Below are 16,850 nucleotides of genomic sequence, written 5' to 3' on the forward strand. Positions count from 1 at the left end.
GGTTAATGGCCACTGATCCACCCATACAGGTTTATCATCTTTCCATTGGATAGGATCAGCATGAGGATTAGGAGACTGAGCAGTGACCGCTCCTAAAAAGGTTGATATCCTATCTGAGTTGTTAACTGCTTTCCTTTGCCGGCAACGATACTTGCCTGCAAACCTCCTAAAATATTTAAAGTATATTTATTAATTTTTATTTGCTAAGGCTTTCCATGCAATTTCAAGTATTGATATATTAGATCTGTTTTAAAAAGATTTCCTTTAAGAAGAGAGAACAAATTTCTTGTATTACTCCGGGCCCTTGGAGCTTTCCAAGAATCATCTCTGTAAGGCCTTGAAATTTTAACATGGAAAAAACTATCAAACAAATATCTAAATCCATATATGATTTAAATATTATAATACCTTTTATTATTATCTTAATATATCAATTAGATTTAGACTAGTTTTTGCATAGAAAATTTTTGGTTGAGATCACAGAATTAATCCTATTTTTTAATTAGACCAATAATAAGCAACTTATTTTGAATTCCTAATCATTAAAGAAAACACATTTTAACTATATAATTTATCCCCATTTAATTTGCACTTTGAACTTTTAAAGCTGGCAAGTCAAATATATTTTGCATGTCCTAGATTAATAACACTTTACATTTCTAAGAAAAATACAAGACATACTCAATTAAGAGCTTCCATTCTGTCCTCTAGATTTTTTATGAGGCAAATTTAAACTTTACATTTTTATTTATATAATTAAGCCAGCTTCCAAAAAACAATTGCCACATGATTCTGGAGGAAGTTTGTGGCCATTCAAATGCAAGATACCACATTCCTTAGCTTACTTTGGGGGAAGTTTTAGCAAAAGATCTGGCCTCACATTTTTTCATGCTTAAAAGATAAAAACAGGTCTTAAATTTTTTCTTTCTTTTTTGCTTTCTGAAGTAATAACTAGCACCCAATTTGGCCAAGATCAGCATTTCCCTGCGAATTCTTTTATAATTTCTAAAGAAAACTTTAAGTAATCTCATTGCAAGAGAGCAGATAGCCTTGTCCTCTCCTGCCACCTTTGAATCTCCATACCAGAGGGAGTTTCAGCTGGGGAGTCTCATTTCTTATTACAGATTTTAAATTCCATATACAAACTAAATTTTAACAATAAACCACATTCTTTAGACATACAAACAAAAATTTTATAATAAAATTTACTTTATATTTATAACCTAATTCTTCCCCATTAGCCTGACTGAAAAAAGACTTTTTCACCCTATTTACAGTTCGAGACTCTGCAGCTGGCCATGGGCTTTGAGTGCAGTGAATTTCCCTCACCTTTTTCCAGTGAATCTTCCACACCTTTTCTTGGTATAATTTTCTTTCTTCCTTCGCTTTTAGGTGAAAAATACCTTCTCCTCCAGAAGCCCCGTGTTGAAGGTGCCAGATATAGGACTCTCTTTCATGGCCCGCATAGAAAGAGTTCCAGTTCAGGGTTCAGGTTCTCTTTTTAGGTTCAAATGAAAAGAGACTTGAAGAAATTCAATTTTGTGATATGGGGGGCCAGACAGGAGTCCAACTCTAGTGGGAGAACTACTACCTGCTCTGGCCCTGCCATTCCCTTTTATTGAGGCTTTGGGGAAAACATCTTAGGCAACATAGACAGAAATTTACATGTAGCTGTTAGGCAGGAAATAACAGAAACTTTCATGGGACAAACAAGGTAGATTCTGCTTCAGCTAACAATATCTCAACTAAAGGTTTAGAGCAATTAAGGTTGTTGACCAGCCTTCCTGGCTTCCTGTCAACATCTTTTTTTTAGTGAAACTGACTTGTTTTCCAGCACAGGTTGTCCTCCGCCAGGCCTCACCTTTCCTATCCCCATTCCCAATGCTACAAGTCTCTGCCCACCTGCCCCTGCTGAGCATGCAGCCTGCTGCTCCTCATTATGTGATGGTATCCTGACCAATTTGCATATTACCCTATTATTAGATAGATTAGCTTTGAATTCATGTGCTAGTGGGTCCCTCAGCCTGGCCTGCAGGATTGGGCAGAAACTAGCTCTCCAACATCCCCTCAGGGGTCTCGGATTGTGAGAGGGTGCAAGCCAGGCCAAAGGACCTCGAACAGACTATCAAACTCAGAAGGAAGACAGGTGCACAATAGCCTATTGGTTGGAGCATCTGTCCTCTGGTGGTCAGTGCATATCCTAGCAAGCAGTTAAGCTGCTTTAGAATATCATTAGCATATTACTTTTTGATTGGTTGACCAGACACTTAGCATATTAGGCTTTTATTATATAGGACTAGAGGCCCAATGTACGAAATTTGTGCAAGGGGTTCAAGCCCCACCACGGCTGCACTGCCTCTGCCTCAGACCCCTCCTGCTGTGGCTTCATCTGGAAGGTCATCTAAAAGGATGTCCAGTCCAATTAGTATATTATGATTTCATTATTATAGTCACTCTGCTGTATATCAAATCCCCATGCCTTATTTAACTGGAAGTTTGTACCTTTTGACTCCCTTCACCCATTTTGCCCATGCCTTATATCCTTTTCTGGCAACCACCAATTAATATTTGAGCTTTTATTGGGGGGAAGGAGAGTTTTAGGGGATAAATTCTTCTTGTAAGTGAGATCATATAGCATTTGTCTTTCTCTGACTATTTCACTTAGTATAATGACAACAAGATTCATCAATATTGTCCCAAATGGCAAGATTTTCTTTTCACTTATGGCTGATAGAAACTGTTTACTTAAATGAAAAATTAATTAATCCCTCTGCTAAGAGGGCATTCAGCATGCTCCTGATTTATATGTTACTAGAGGCCCAGAGCACAATTTAATCGTGCACGTGTAGAGTCCCCTAGGACTAGCCTGCTCACTGTCCCTCTCCCCTGCCTTCCCAACCACCAAGGAAGCTCTCAGTCTTTTGACCCATGTTCTGAAGCCCGAACTTCGCAACAGGGTGAAGATGGGGAGAGCCACCTGACACTCACCAGGAAAGTGAAGTCCGAGGCTGAGTGTGACCTGCCCGGGGTCTTCCAGAACAAGTTTTCCCTGAGTTCAGCCTGCACTTCATGACCCTCAAGTCTGAGAAAGGTAGGGACTCAGAAGCCTCTTTATATTTTTTTCAGAGCGCCCTTTAAAATCTGGAATCTCTTGAGTCTCCCTCTCCTTGAAACCTGAAGGATGTAGCACTGGCATATCCTTACCAATGTGACCAGCTCAACTTGCAGCTCTGCTCTGAGTTCTCTCCCATGGGGCCTGTCCTATTCCCTCTGCACCAAGTGCTCAGGTCCCGCCCCTCCCTGACATCAAGGGCCTATTCTGTCTTGTCATTGGCTGACTCCTGGTGATGCATTGTGATGGCATTAGGGCATTATGACATGATGGCATGAGGACCACCAAGGCTTTTATTTATAGGACTAGATTCCCAGTGCACAAATTTATGCATGGGTGGGGTCCAGCCAGCCCATCCTTAATCAGAACGATCAGGGCCAGGCTGGCTAGGGGGAGGGACTGTGGGCAGTGGGCTGGCCTGCCCTGACCCTGAATGGGGTAGGTGGGCCAATCAGGGCTCAGTGACCAAGTAGTGGCTTTAGGCCAATCGAGGGTCAGTGGCCAAGGGAGGGGTCGTGCGAGGTTGGCCAGCTAGCCCCAACTTCAATTGGTGGGAAGAAACTATCTAGGGTGGGGCTGGGCAGGAATAGGGGTTTCAGGAGGTTGGATTGCCTGCCCTGACCCCTACTGGGATGAGGGGCCTCAAGAGGTTGGCTGGCAGATCCCACCCCCTGATTGGGCCAGTTTGCTGGCCACAGTGGGCATCATAGCAACTGGTCATTCTGGTTGTTACAGCATTCTGGTCACTGGTTTTTATATATATAGATGTACTTATAACTAAGATAAATTTTTTTCTTTTCTAAAAATATAACGAAGACTTAGACTTTCAGAAAATCACAGATGTTAGTTTAAATATTATTTTTGGCCAAGATTTTATCAAGTATGGCAACTAATGAGAAAAACAGAGTTTTTAAGTTATTATGATATTGTATAGGATAGAGGAATTATTTCTGATATCTAGGTGTCTAAAAAGATTTCCTTTTAACCAATATGATTTACAAGGACAAAATTAAGAGAAAATGCAATATAGTTACATATTTCATATACATTGCTACACTGAACAGAGCAAGTAGATTAATCTATTGATTCTAGAATTTAATAATCTCAGTTTATAACATTAACATAATTAGTTTTATGACATAAAATAGGTCTTTTTTTCTTTTGTTGACAGTTGTTTAAAAAATAAAGGAGAGCTGAGAACTGTTACAAATATAATATAAAGTATATAATATCCTGCTTCAAACGTATACAGGTTTGTAGCTCATAGAAGAAGACTTATCTGTAGATCTGCACTAAAAATAATTTCCATAAATGGTCTAGATACCAAAGTTCAAGTAGCATCATCTTGGAAGACAGTGTAGTTTGAGAAGAAAAGAAGAGACTAAGTCAGAGGACCTCCCATTTCTCTGTTCATTGTGTTAGGAAAGTAACTATGCCAATTATGCTTTTTGGGCTGTTTGTGGGCTGGCTTTCTGATGACAGAGCAAACAGAGGCTTTTGCAAGAGGGCAGTAGGGGAGAGCAGCATAGGCATTCCCTTCCTATTGCCAGCCCATGTGTTTGACAGTAGTTACAACCCTTCAGGGCTATATTTCCTACCAGACAACCACTCCCCATGACTTCCACTCTCACTGAACTCTGATAACCCTATTTTCTCTCTTTACTTTTTCAGCTCTTGGCATGCTAATATCTCAGCATCCTCTGACTTGCCCATACTTGTATTAAGTCCTTTCCATAGTCTCCTCACAAAGCCTCTGAAGTTAATTCTATTTGTTACTGAAACAGAGGTTTACAAATCAATCTTTTCTTCTCTTTACAGTCATTGATGAGTAAGATGACCCAAAGGTGTCCTCACATTCAACAGACCATTGGTACCACACAGAGATTAGATCTCCACACAGGCTCATCAGTTTCTGCCATTGCTGCCACTGCCAATATTAATGGTGACAGCTGAATCAAAGTTGCAGAAACAAGAACACTACTGCTATAATTAATTCTGGGAATTTTAATCATTTGTTGTTCATCTGGGGTGAATATGAGCATTTTCCTTTTATGTCATGCTTAACTGGACACTGAAGAAAGGATTGGGCTAGGGAAAGAAATTATTTCAGCAGGTTTATTGAGTAAAGCAGTTTTACAGCTTACCTACTCCTATTGATGCTGCATTATTACAGCAGTTGAGTCATCAAAGAATGCTTGAGTCATAGGTCCCCTTATGATATAGTGTCTTGATTATTAAAATACAATTAACTCTGGAAGGAGAAAAGAAAGAACAATACTCTGTCTTTTAGTAACTCTCCTACAGATAGGAGGCAAAAAGTAATATGTGATTTAAAAAAAGAAATACTAGTATATACTTGGTCTTCATCATGTTCCCTCAGAGAGCTCCTAAAACCCTTGAAATTTCCTAAGTGATGGGATCAATAAAGGTATCCTTTACTTTTCATAATAAGTCCATTACTCCTGAGTTTATATTGAGTGATTTTAGAAAAAACCCTTAGGTTGGTGCTGGTTGTCAGGGGAACCAACTGTGATTAGAGGAATGAAACTTTCAGTCCCAGCCCTTGAACTTGGAGGAAGAGAGAGGCGGGATGTTGAATCAATTCCCAAATGGCCAGTGATTTAAACAACCATGGCTATGTAATGAATCCTCCATAAAACCCTCAAAGGATGGGGTTCAGCTTCCAGCTTGGTAAACATGTGGTGATACAAGGAGAGAGGGGCACCTGGAAAAAGTATGGAAGCTCATGCCCCTTCCCACATACCTTGGCCTATGCATTGTTCCTATCTGGGTTCTTCTTGAATATATATTATCAAGGTATGATTGACATATACAATGCTATATATTTAAAGTGTACCTGATGATTTGATACTCATATCCTTTATGAAATGATTACTGTAAGAGAGTGAGAATGTTGGAGCATGCTTCCAGACTATAGACTTATCAGTGCTGACACCAGTCCAGGCCTTCAGATATGGTCTCATGGCCCTTTCCCAGCACATAAGCCTTCTTTCAAGGGCAGAGCAGGACTGATTCCGTTTTGTACTGTGTAACTGTCTTTTATAGCTATGTCTCCGACATAACCCCTTTCAGAGAAAGACCACAATATGTATCAATTACCTAACCCACCCTTAAATCAGCCAATAGAAATACAGAGGGAAGTAACCCAGCATAACCGGACCCTGGCCCTCACCCCACCAATGAGAGCCAGCCAACTCAGTGGTCCGAGCATCACCCCACCACCCAACCCTAAACCCTATAAAAAGGACCACACTTTCAGAGCTCGGGGCTCTCTGCATTCTGCCGCTGCGTCGCTGCGTCGGTAGAGGCAGGGAGACCAGGCTAGAGTTTGAATAAAGGCTCTTCTGTTTTTTGCATCAGACTTGGCTCCCTGGTGGTCCTTGGGGATCTTGAAATCTGGGCATAACAATTACCACCAGCAGGTTCACTCTCATACCTATCACCTTACCTAATTACCTATTTTGTGTGTGTGTGTGTGTGTGTGTGTGTGTGTGTGTGTGTGTGTGTGTGTGTTAAGAATGCCTAAGATCTATTCTCTTAGTAAATTTCAAGTGTACAAGACAACAAGACAGTATTATAATCTATAGCCCCCAGAACTTACTTTTATAACTGGGAACTTGAGTTATATTGTTTTAAAATAAATCAGTAATATAGTAAGTAAAATGTTTTCTTGAGTTTTGTGAGCTTCTTTAGCAAATTAATTAAATTCAAGGAGGAGGTTGAGCAAATTAATTAAATTCAAGGAGGGGGTTGTGGGAATTTTTGATTTACATATTATAGATCAGAAGCAACCTGCACTTGTAACTCGTGTCTGAGTGTGTGTTGCGGGGGAGAGGGGTGTCTGTATGCACCTGTGTGCATGGGAGCAGGGGTGTTGTGAATGACTGGGCTATTAATCTTTGGAGTCTGTCACTCTCTCCAGGTAGAGAAAGTCAGACTTGAATTACAGGACACCCAACAGCGTGATGTGGGAAATCCTCCTCCCACACATTTAGTGACCAGAAGTGTCAGAAGTAAAGTGAAGTGGTGCTGTTGTAGAGTACTGAGAGTAAACACATGGGAAACATGCGTTTTCCGTTTTATAACAATTATAAACAGACAGGCATGGTTTAGAAGAGAGATAAACCTTGTTGAAAGCTATAGCCGACTCAGATAGAACTGAAGCTCATTAAGATATCAGTTTTTAAGAGGGACTAATTATCTGGTTTTGTAAAAGTAAGCAATGTAATCTTAACTGTAAAGACTAACTGTTAATATGTTTATCTATACCAAGTCATATACAGTGTATTTTATTTAGTATGTAAAAGACTGATTAAATATACACTATGAGATTTTAAAAACCAACCGAAACCGGTTTGGCTCAGTGGATAGAGTGTCGGCCTGTGGACTGAAAGGTCCCAAGTTCGATTCCGGTTCAAGGGTATGTACCTTGGTTGTGGGTGCATCCCCAGTGGGGGGTGTACAGGAGGCAGCTGATCGATGTTTCTCTCTTGTCAATGTTTCTAACTCTCTATCCTTCTCCCTTCCTTTCTGTAAAAAAAATCAATAAACTACATTTAAAAAGAATCATCTCCACGTAGATTGACAATTGCAAACAAGTAATGGTAGTTCTGAAGTTTCAGAGTGAAAAAAACTTATTAGAAGCCTTCCCTAGCCCCACAAGGGCACATTAAATTCCCTTCTATGTGCTATCATAGTACTCAGAGTAACATTTAGCACCTACACTCAGTATATCATCATTTGGAAGACTCATCTGCTATATGGCAGGAATCATCATAGTATTAAATGCTGAATATTTATTATATAACCTCAAGAACAGTAAGACTAAATTAAATATTTTTTTTAAAATTAAGAGGTGGTACCAGAAGTTATTTTTCCACTTGTTTCTTGTGAGGTAATTGGAAAAACTGACTAACAAAATGCCTTTATTCTGGACTCATTAATTTCTTCTTCATAAATGTGTACAACGTTTAAAGAATAAGGGCCAAACTCTTCATCTTGACATACTACATTTTTTCTGATTGGATGCCATCTCATCTGCTACCATTCAGCTCAATACATCCAAGAATTCAATCACACTAAATTCTATAGAGAACTGCTCTTCTCTTCCTTGAAATTGAAAATCTTTCCTTTATATAATATTCCTTTTCATTTTTTTTAAATTTGAATTCCTACCAATCTATCTAAAGCCAGCTCAAATCTCTTGATCTCTGAACTTCTAACCCCAAATAGATTTAGCTTATATTTCCCAAACAGCTTTATATTTGAACTAGAGGCCCGAATTTGTGCACATTGAAAGGAAATTAATTAGAAGAAATATTTTAATATCACTATCCACCCTTTTTCTATAATAGAAGTGTCAACCAAATTTATGATTGACAATGACAGATCGAAGTACACACATGCAATAGGTGTCAGTCAGAGCTTTATATGTATCCCACATGTGTAAGTCAATTTAGCCTTTTATATATAGAATAAAACTTGCTGCCGAAACCGGTTTGGCTCAGTGGTAGAGCATCTGTCTGCGGACTGAAAGGTCCCGGGTTTGATTCCGGTCAAGGGCATGTATTATACATTGGTTGCGGGCACATCCCCGGTAGGGGGTGTGCAAGAGGCAGCTGGTCGATGTTTCTCTCTCATCGACGTTTCTAGCTCTCTATCCCTCTCTCCTCCTCTCTGTAAAAAAATCAATAAAAAATATATTAGAATAAACTTGCTTAATTAGACCTGCTTTCTGATTTAGCTAAACTTTCTCCAGCCCAGTAAAGCACCCCAACTTCTCTTTCAGGTAATTGTCAACAACACAGCAGTAATTACCAACACAAAGCAGATTCTTTTTTTGTAGATCACACAGGAAGAACAAAGGGTAAAATATTTAACTAAAGCAGTGTTTGACTATATTATGCTCAGTGAGAAAACCTGAAGTCATTTTCAAGGTCCAACATTTTACCTCTTTTCAATTAGGTCAAGTTGCTAAACTTTCTAAAACTTTGTTTACTGACTAATCTACCTATTCTAAGACTTCTGTGAGGATCAAATGAGATGAGCATGGGAAAATGCTTCACAGACATTTGGTTAAATGCAAAATGTTTCCACCTGGCTATAAAGCAAGTTATGTTCCTGGGTTGAAGAAGCGCTAAGGAGGCTAGTTTCTAGGAAGAGAAATCTGGGCGCTGCTCTGTGATGTCATTACCCGACACCCACAGCCACCATTTTGGGGTGGGCTGGGCTCTAGGCCACATTTTGTGCAATGGGGTCTTGGCAGCATTGGCTGCAATATGGAGGGGTATTGTTCTGAGTGGTGACAGGGCCTATGTCCCACTTGGGGGAAGCCAAGTGTTGCTTTATGGACACCAGGATTCATTTTTCACATTGGCTATGAGCATAGATTCATAGGAATTTTGCCCAGAGGTATAGTCAATGAGCTTCTTTAAATAAACATACTTTTGTTGATAATGAAATAAATCACAATCTATTTTCTATACAAACTATATTTGTTTTACTTTTTAGGTCATATTAGATGTTGACATCTAATAATGACATTATTAGTTATTTGATATCTAATTGCAGTGTTTGCAGAAAAGTTACCATTTCATTACAATGGGCTTTTTACATTTTTCTGGAATCCATGTACTCACTACAACATTTTGGAAACACTTTTTTTTTTTTTTTTTCAATACATGAAACTACCATAAATAAAAAATGGATGGGGTTAGATGAAAATTTACAATAAGATTGGTATTTGAAACAGTTTCAAGTATGGGAAATGTCTTAATTTAAATCTACTAAAAGTTCTTTTTTTGCTACATTTTATTTGAAACTAGAGGCCCGGTGCACAAAATTTGTGCATGAGGGTGGGTTCCCTCAGCCCAGCCTGTACCCTCTCCAATCTGGGACCCCTCAGAGGATGTCTAACTGCCAGTTTAGGCCCAATCGTGGGAATCAGGCCTAAACCAGCAATAGGACATCCCTCTCATAATCTGGGACTGCTGGCTCCTAACTACTCACCTGCACATTGATCACCCCTAACAGCCTTTGCCTGCTGACCCGATTGTCCATAACTTCCCCTCCTGCTAGCCTGGTTGTCCCCAACTGCCCCTGCCCTGCCAGCCTGATTGCCCCTAACTGCCCCCTTGCCATCTGCACCCCCAACTGCCCCATCTGCCATTTGCATATTGCCCTTGCATATTGTGCCGCTCTGGTCACCTCTCACTGATCCCCTCCGTTGGCCTGGTCACCCCTCACCCCTGCTGGCCTGGTTGCCCCATGCAGCCTCCTGTTTAGTCATTTGGCTGTCCCTCACTTCCCGCTCTCTGCCAACCTGGTCGCCGATGGAGCCTGCTGTTTAGTCATTGTGTGAGGGCATCCTAACCAATTTGCATATTGCCCTTTTATTAGTATAGATACTAGAGGTCCAATGCTAAAAATTCATGCAAGGGACTTGGCCCTCACAGACTTGGCTGCCTCATAGCCCTGTCCTCGTGACCCTGCCACTGGTCATTCTGGAAGGTTATCCGGAAGGTTGTTCTGCCATCTGGTCTAATTAGCATATTAGCTCTTTATTATATAGAATTGTCAATGTTGTATTAAATTGTGCATAAATTAGTCCTGCTTAACTGATTAAGTCTACCAAAGAAACCTGTTTTGTTTGTTTTTTTAATCAAAGTACAATTTGGTAAATGTATTTCTTCATTAAATATTGAACCATATGAAAAATGTTGAAAGAGCTTTCTTCTCAGAAAGTCAAGCTTTTAATTGGATAAAATTATCTATAAATTTTCTTTAAATAAAAGTATCATCAGTTCTCAAGTATTATATAAATACAAAGTCACATAAATACCTATGGTAATTTAAAATCACATATTTTTTCAGGAATACAAAAATAGTATAATTAAAAGGAGGCAAAAATTATTCACCAAATTAATGTTCATAATTTCACTACACTGTATGCTCAAAGAAATTCAACTATTTGAGGAAAAAGTGGAGGTTAATTTTCCTAAAGTTTAATATTTGTGCACTGTAATTTAGAATGTGAATTCAAAATACATTACTAAAGTTACTTCATATATGCAAATTCTTATTGAGTCATATATATGGATATAGATAGATATTTGCAGGGCTGGGGTGGCTCAGTGGTTGCACATTGACCCATGAATTCGGAAGTCACAGTTCAATTCAATTCCCATTCAGGGCATGAGTTGCAGGCTTGATCCCCAGTAGAGGACATGCAAGAAGCAGCCAATCAATGACTGCTTTCTCATCCTTGATGCTTCTATTTCTCTCTCCCTCTCCCTCTCCAAAATTAGTAAAAACACATATTATATAGTTATACTTAGAAAGAAAGAGGACCACAGAGAAGTCAACTGAATTGCACAGTTACTGAAGGGAGAACAGTCCTAAAGTTGAAAGTTAATAGTCCATAGATGATCAGGTTTAGAAACAAAACAAAACAAAACAAAAAAAACCCTAAAATTCCTTCCTCTATTGTTAGCATCTTCCTAGTGTTCATGTTCCTTTATCATATAGCATAAAGATAAACATATATAATTATACTAGAGGTCTGGTGCATGAAATTTGTGCATGAGGAGATGTGTATCCCTAAGCCCAGCCTGCACCATCTCCAATTTGGGACCCCTTGAGGGATGTCCAACTACCCTCTCACAATCCAGGACTGCTTGCTCTCAACTGCTCACCTGCCTGCCTTTCTGATTGCCCCTAACCACTTCTGCCTGCCAGCCTTATCATCCCCTAACCACTCTCCTGCCAGCCTGATTGATGCCTAACTGCTCCCCTTCAGGTCTTGTTACCCCTAACTTCCCTCCCCTGCAGTCCTAGTCCCCCCTCCCCCACCCCAATTGCTATTCCCTGTAGGCCTGGATCCCCCCAACTGCCCTTCTCTACAGGCCCGGCCGCCCCCAACTTCCTTTCTCTGCTCGCCTGGTCACCTCTAAATGCCTTCCTCTGCAGGCTTGATCACCCACAACTGCCCTCCCCTGTAGGCCTGATACCTCCCAACTGCCCTCCCCTTCTGCCATATTGTGGTGGCCATATTGTGTCCACATGGGGTAGCCATCTTGTGTGTTGGAGTGACAGTTAATTTGCATATTACTCTTTTATTAGATAGAATTTTATATCTGTATACCTCTTATTGAAAGTGACATTCTTATCCTATATTTATTATAGTAACTTAAGTCACTCTTTTATACATTTATATAAAATGTATATAAATTTATATAAATGTATGTAATTCCTTTGTTAAAAGCAACATGAGTGTTACTTCTTTGGAAAGGAAGATTTTCCTTTAAGTGAAGATTCTATCTTCTAGATTCCTCATCTGTAAAACAAAGAATTGGTCTAAGCTCTCTTGTTGACATTCTTTGAATTCTACTTCCATGTTGGCCAGGGTGGCTAAGTGGGTGGGGAATTGGATGCAAGAAGGGTAGAGAAGAAATCAGCTATTAAGCTGAGCCTTAAAGAATGAGCAGATTTTTAATAGGAGAAGTTAGAAATCCAGCTGATTCTAGGTGAAAAGGCCAGCAGAAACAAATGTCATTGAGATGGAATAGGAGATAGACATATAAGAATAATTAAATAAGAATTATTCCAGTTAAATCAGAGCCTTGGGAATCTCCTCTCTCTGGCTGTCTTAACAAGCACTTTACGTCAGTGGTCAGCAAACTCATTAGTCAACAGAGCCAAATATCAACAGTACAACAATTGGACTTTCTTTTGAGAGTCAAATTTTAAACTTACTCTAATGCCACTTCTTCAAAATAGACTCACCCAGGTCATGGTATTTTGTGGAAGACCCACACTCACAGGGCCAAGGAGCCGCATGTGGCTCAAGAGCCTCAGTTTGCCAACAATGGCTCTAGGTGAGTCTGATATAGGTGGTGTACAAACCACATTGAGCGATTTTGAGCAGGGTGTGTTGGTAAATAAGTTAATATGGAATTCAATACATCAAGGGATTTAGTATCTCACAATAGCAATAATCTCAAATTCTCTGACACTCTTCCTTTCCTTATTCATGATTTAAGCATTGGCTTATTATGTTAGCCTTGTTATACTAAGTGGTTTATTATTCTTTATGAATAGTGAATTATTCTAATGGTACTTATTATTCTATTCATTATAACTTGATGTGGATTAGGAATGAATAGTGCAAAGGAGATGTTCCAAGAGAAAAATTAGATTTCTATACTTTTATGGTGCTTATTTTCCAGTATCAGTAATTGTACTGGTAGTTTTTATCACTTAACCACCTCTATCTCTGCTTTAAATTGCAGTGAAAGAGATATAGTACATAGATTCTAAAATAAAAATCTTTTTGCAAAGAATCATTCAAATGACTTGATATTTAATTGTTTCACTTTCAAAACTGTCAGAAAACTATGTGCTTTTTATAATTAATCAAATATGGCAAATATAATGCAATGATACTGCAATGGTTATCTTATGCTAAGTACAGATAAGGCTCTGTCTAACTACCATGCACTAAAGAGATTCTAAACTTGAATTCATGCTCATAAGATTTCAGACTATTACAATCTTGCTTCTTCTATGTCTTGCCTTCTAGACCTTTGTCTTTCTTAACCAGTTCCTTGAAAAACATTTATATTATGTTCATGATGTATACATACACACCTGCATGTGTATGTGACTTATTGCTTCTCTGACTAAGCCCTGATTAATATATTTATTCCCATGTTATGATTATATACTATAGAACTTGTATTCAATTATATAATAACTAGAGGCTAAGAGAATGATATCATGTGAGACCCAGTCCTGCCAGACTGCTGCAGGACCCTAGACCCACCATGCTGCCATGGGACCCCAGACCCAGTTTTCTAACTGGGCACCCCTTGGGGGATGTCCGACTGGCCTAAACCGGCAGTCGGACAGCCCTCTCTTAATCTGGGACCACTGGCTCCTAACAACTCACTTGACAGCCTGCCTGATCGCCCCTAACTGCCCTCTCACCCTAAACTGACTCTGCCTGCCTGATCTTGCCCCCAACTGCCCTCACCTGCCAGCCTGATCTCACCCTCAAAGGCCACCCTGTAATGGCCAATTTGATTCTGATTGGCCAGTTTCTATGCCAGTCAGTGTCAAAAGCTCCTCCTCCTATGTAGCCCTTGACTCCTCACAGTTGACCCAAATTTGGTTCTTTTTACTTTTGCAAGGGTGGGTTGTTTATTAAGTGGTTATTACAGGGGTAAGACCACATATTACAGGGGTAAGACCAGGTGTCAGCCCTGGGAATGTGACCTGTCAATGTTGATCACAAATCCTGCAAGGCTGGTCCTGGTGAGCCCCAAGGTCAGAAATGAAACTGAAAGGCCTTGGTCACATGCTGCTTCCAGGTGTCCAGGCTGGGAAGCAGGAAGAAGATGCCCATGATATGTCAGGTCTCCCCATTGGACACCATTGAGATCTGGTAGGACAGCAGCTGAACATCTACCTCTGAAAGGAGCCCAATCATGGCAGGCAGCATGGCAGAGTTGAAGGGCTGAGCCCGGAACAGGAGCAGGGGAATACCCCTGTGGAGAGGCACTTCTGGTCTGAAGTCAGCTCTGTTTAATGTCTGCAGCACAAATGTGGTGCCCTGGACAAAGCCCACATCCTGGTAGGGGGAACCTGCCAGGGCCACGCTCAGAAGGTCTTCCTTGCATCCTTGATTTCCTGGCACAGTGGGGTTATGGGAGGTGGTTACATTGAGGCCGGCCTCCTTCACCAGCAGCTTGGCATTCACCACGTTCACATCTGCATTATTAGAATTGTCTTTGAGGAGGCCAACGATGACTGCAGGGCTCAGGCAGTTCCCGGGATTCTTCAGGGATAAGCCTTGTGTTACCACCTGGATGGTCCTTTTGGGGGACCCTACTCAGGCTCGCATCAGAGTCCCCAGAGCTTCTTCCAGACCAATCCAAGGTTTGGTGTGCAGAGAGAAGGTGCTGGTAAGGGCCTGGGCATTCACAACCTCTGCGAGAGCTCTCCCCTTCACCATGTCCACGAACTGGACAGCAATCTCTTCCCCACAGTAGCTCTAGGCCTCCTTGGTGTTGGCGCCCAGGTGGGGGTAGCTGATGACTTTCTTGTGGTCCACCAAGGTGTCCACCCGAGGAGACTCCTCCATGAACACATCCAGCTCTGCACCTAAGCACTGCCCCAAATGCAGGGCCCAGAGCAGGGCGCCCTCGTCCACAATCCCTCCACAGGCGCAGTTCACCATGTGGATGCCCTTCTTGCACAGGATGAAGGTGCTGTCATTCAACAGGTCTGTCATGAAGGGCAGGAGGGGTGTGCACAGTGATGAAGTCACAGAGGGGCCAGATCTCCTTCAGGGGCAGCTGCTGAATGCTGAAGGAGGCCAAGACTTCTTGTGAGATAATGGGGTTGTACCTTACAGTCTTCATCCTTCAGAATGATTTTCAAGGAACTGCCTAAGAAAGACAAAGGTTTAGAAGGCATCCAGATGGCCACCTCTCTCCCGATCCTCCCCAGGCCAAGAATTTCCAGGGCTTTTCCATTCAACTAGGTTCTTTCAGTCCCATTTGCCATCTTTCATTGAAGTTGTCACCTGGGGAATCTGCCAGGCCAAACACATGATCATCCCACAGGTGGGCTCCACAGCACTAAGACTGTCCCCATTGGGAGTGTTCGTGAGCAGAATGCCCTTCCTTGTGGCGGCCTCCAGGTCCACGTTGTCCACGCTGGTGCTAGCCCTGCCCACCACTCGGAGCTTCTCTGCTGCGTTGATGACATCCGTGATCACCTTGGTGACTGAGTGAACGATAAGGCCTTCACAGTCCTGCAGCTCGGCTATCAGCTCCTCTTTGCTCAGGTTCTGCCTCTCCATCACCTGTAGCCCTCCATCTTGCAGGATCTTCTGCAGCAAGGGTCCAGGCTGTCACTGATGAACACTTTTTGTAGATTTGCAAAGGCCATTGCTGGAGCTGACCTCAGGATCTACCACTCTCCCTGGACAGAAACACCTCTACGCCCTCAAATTTAGTTCTGATTGGCCAGTTTCTATGCCAGTCAGTGTCAAAAGCTCTGCCTCCTAGGCAGCTATTGGTTCCTCACACTTAACCCAGATTTTGTTCTGATTGGTCAGTTTCTATGCCAGTCAGTTTCTCTAAGCCTATCAATGGGGCCTGATCAGAAAGGCAGGGCTGATCAGCAGCTTAGAAGGAGTCCTGGAGATAATTGGAGGTATGGCTATTGGCTAGACTGGGAGCGAAAGAGAGAGGGAATATCTGATCAAAAGCTGCCACAGAGGCAATGGATCAGTCCCTGATTCTCTCTTCAGACCTCTCGCTGGCCCTGATTAGCAGCCCCCCTAAGCAGTCAGTGCTTGGGGTACAAGACCTACAGTGGAATCAGTCAGCCTTCTGCTCTGGTCAGCACTGACTTCTTGTCTGGTCAAGCTTTGGTCATAAGGTGTTACACCCTGGCTCCTTATTGTTGTTGTTTTGTGTGTGTTTTAAATATATATTTTATTGATTTTTTACAGAGAGAAAGAGAGAGGGATAGAGAGTTAGAAACATCAATGAGAGAGAATCATTGATCAGCTGCCTCCTGCACACTCCCCACTGGGGATGTGCCCACAACCAAGGTACATGCCCCTGACTGGAATGGAATCCGGGACCTTTTAGTCCACAGGCTGATGCTCCATTCACTGAGCCAAACCAGTTTCAGCCCTGGCTCT

The 16,850-nt window shown here is 41.5% G+C and overlaps 1 pseudogene across 1 annotated transcript; it reads right to left on the reverse strand.

Annotated features, from left to right (window-relative positions):
* Nucleotides 1-14,459: 14,459 nt before the first annotated feature.
* LOC311623243 (D-3-phosphoglycerate dehydrogenase-like) lies at nt 14,460-16,087 on the reverse strand (annotated as a pseudogene). The gene has a single exon. The product of its transcript is annotated as a D-3-phosphoglycerate dehydrogenase-like (transcript).
* Nucleotides 16,088-16,850: the final 763 nt, after the last annotated feature.

This window comes from Pipistrellus hanaki (assembly GCF_964339955.1).
Source record: "Pipistrellus hanaki genome assembly, chromosome: 1".
Lineage (NCBI taxonomy): Eukaryota > Metazoa > Chordata > Mammalia > Chiroptera > Vespertilionidae > Pipistrellus > Pipistrellus hanaki.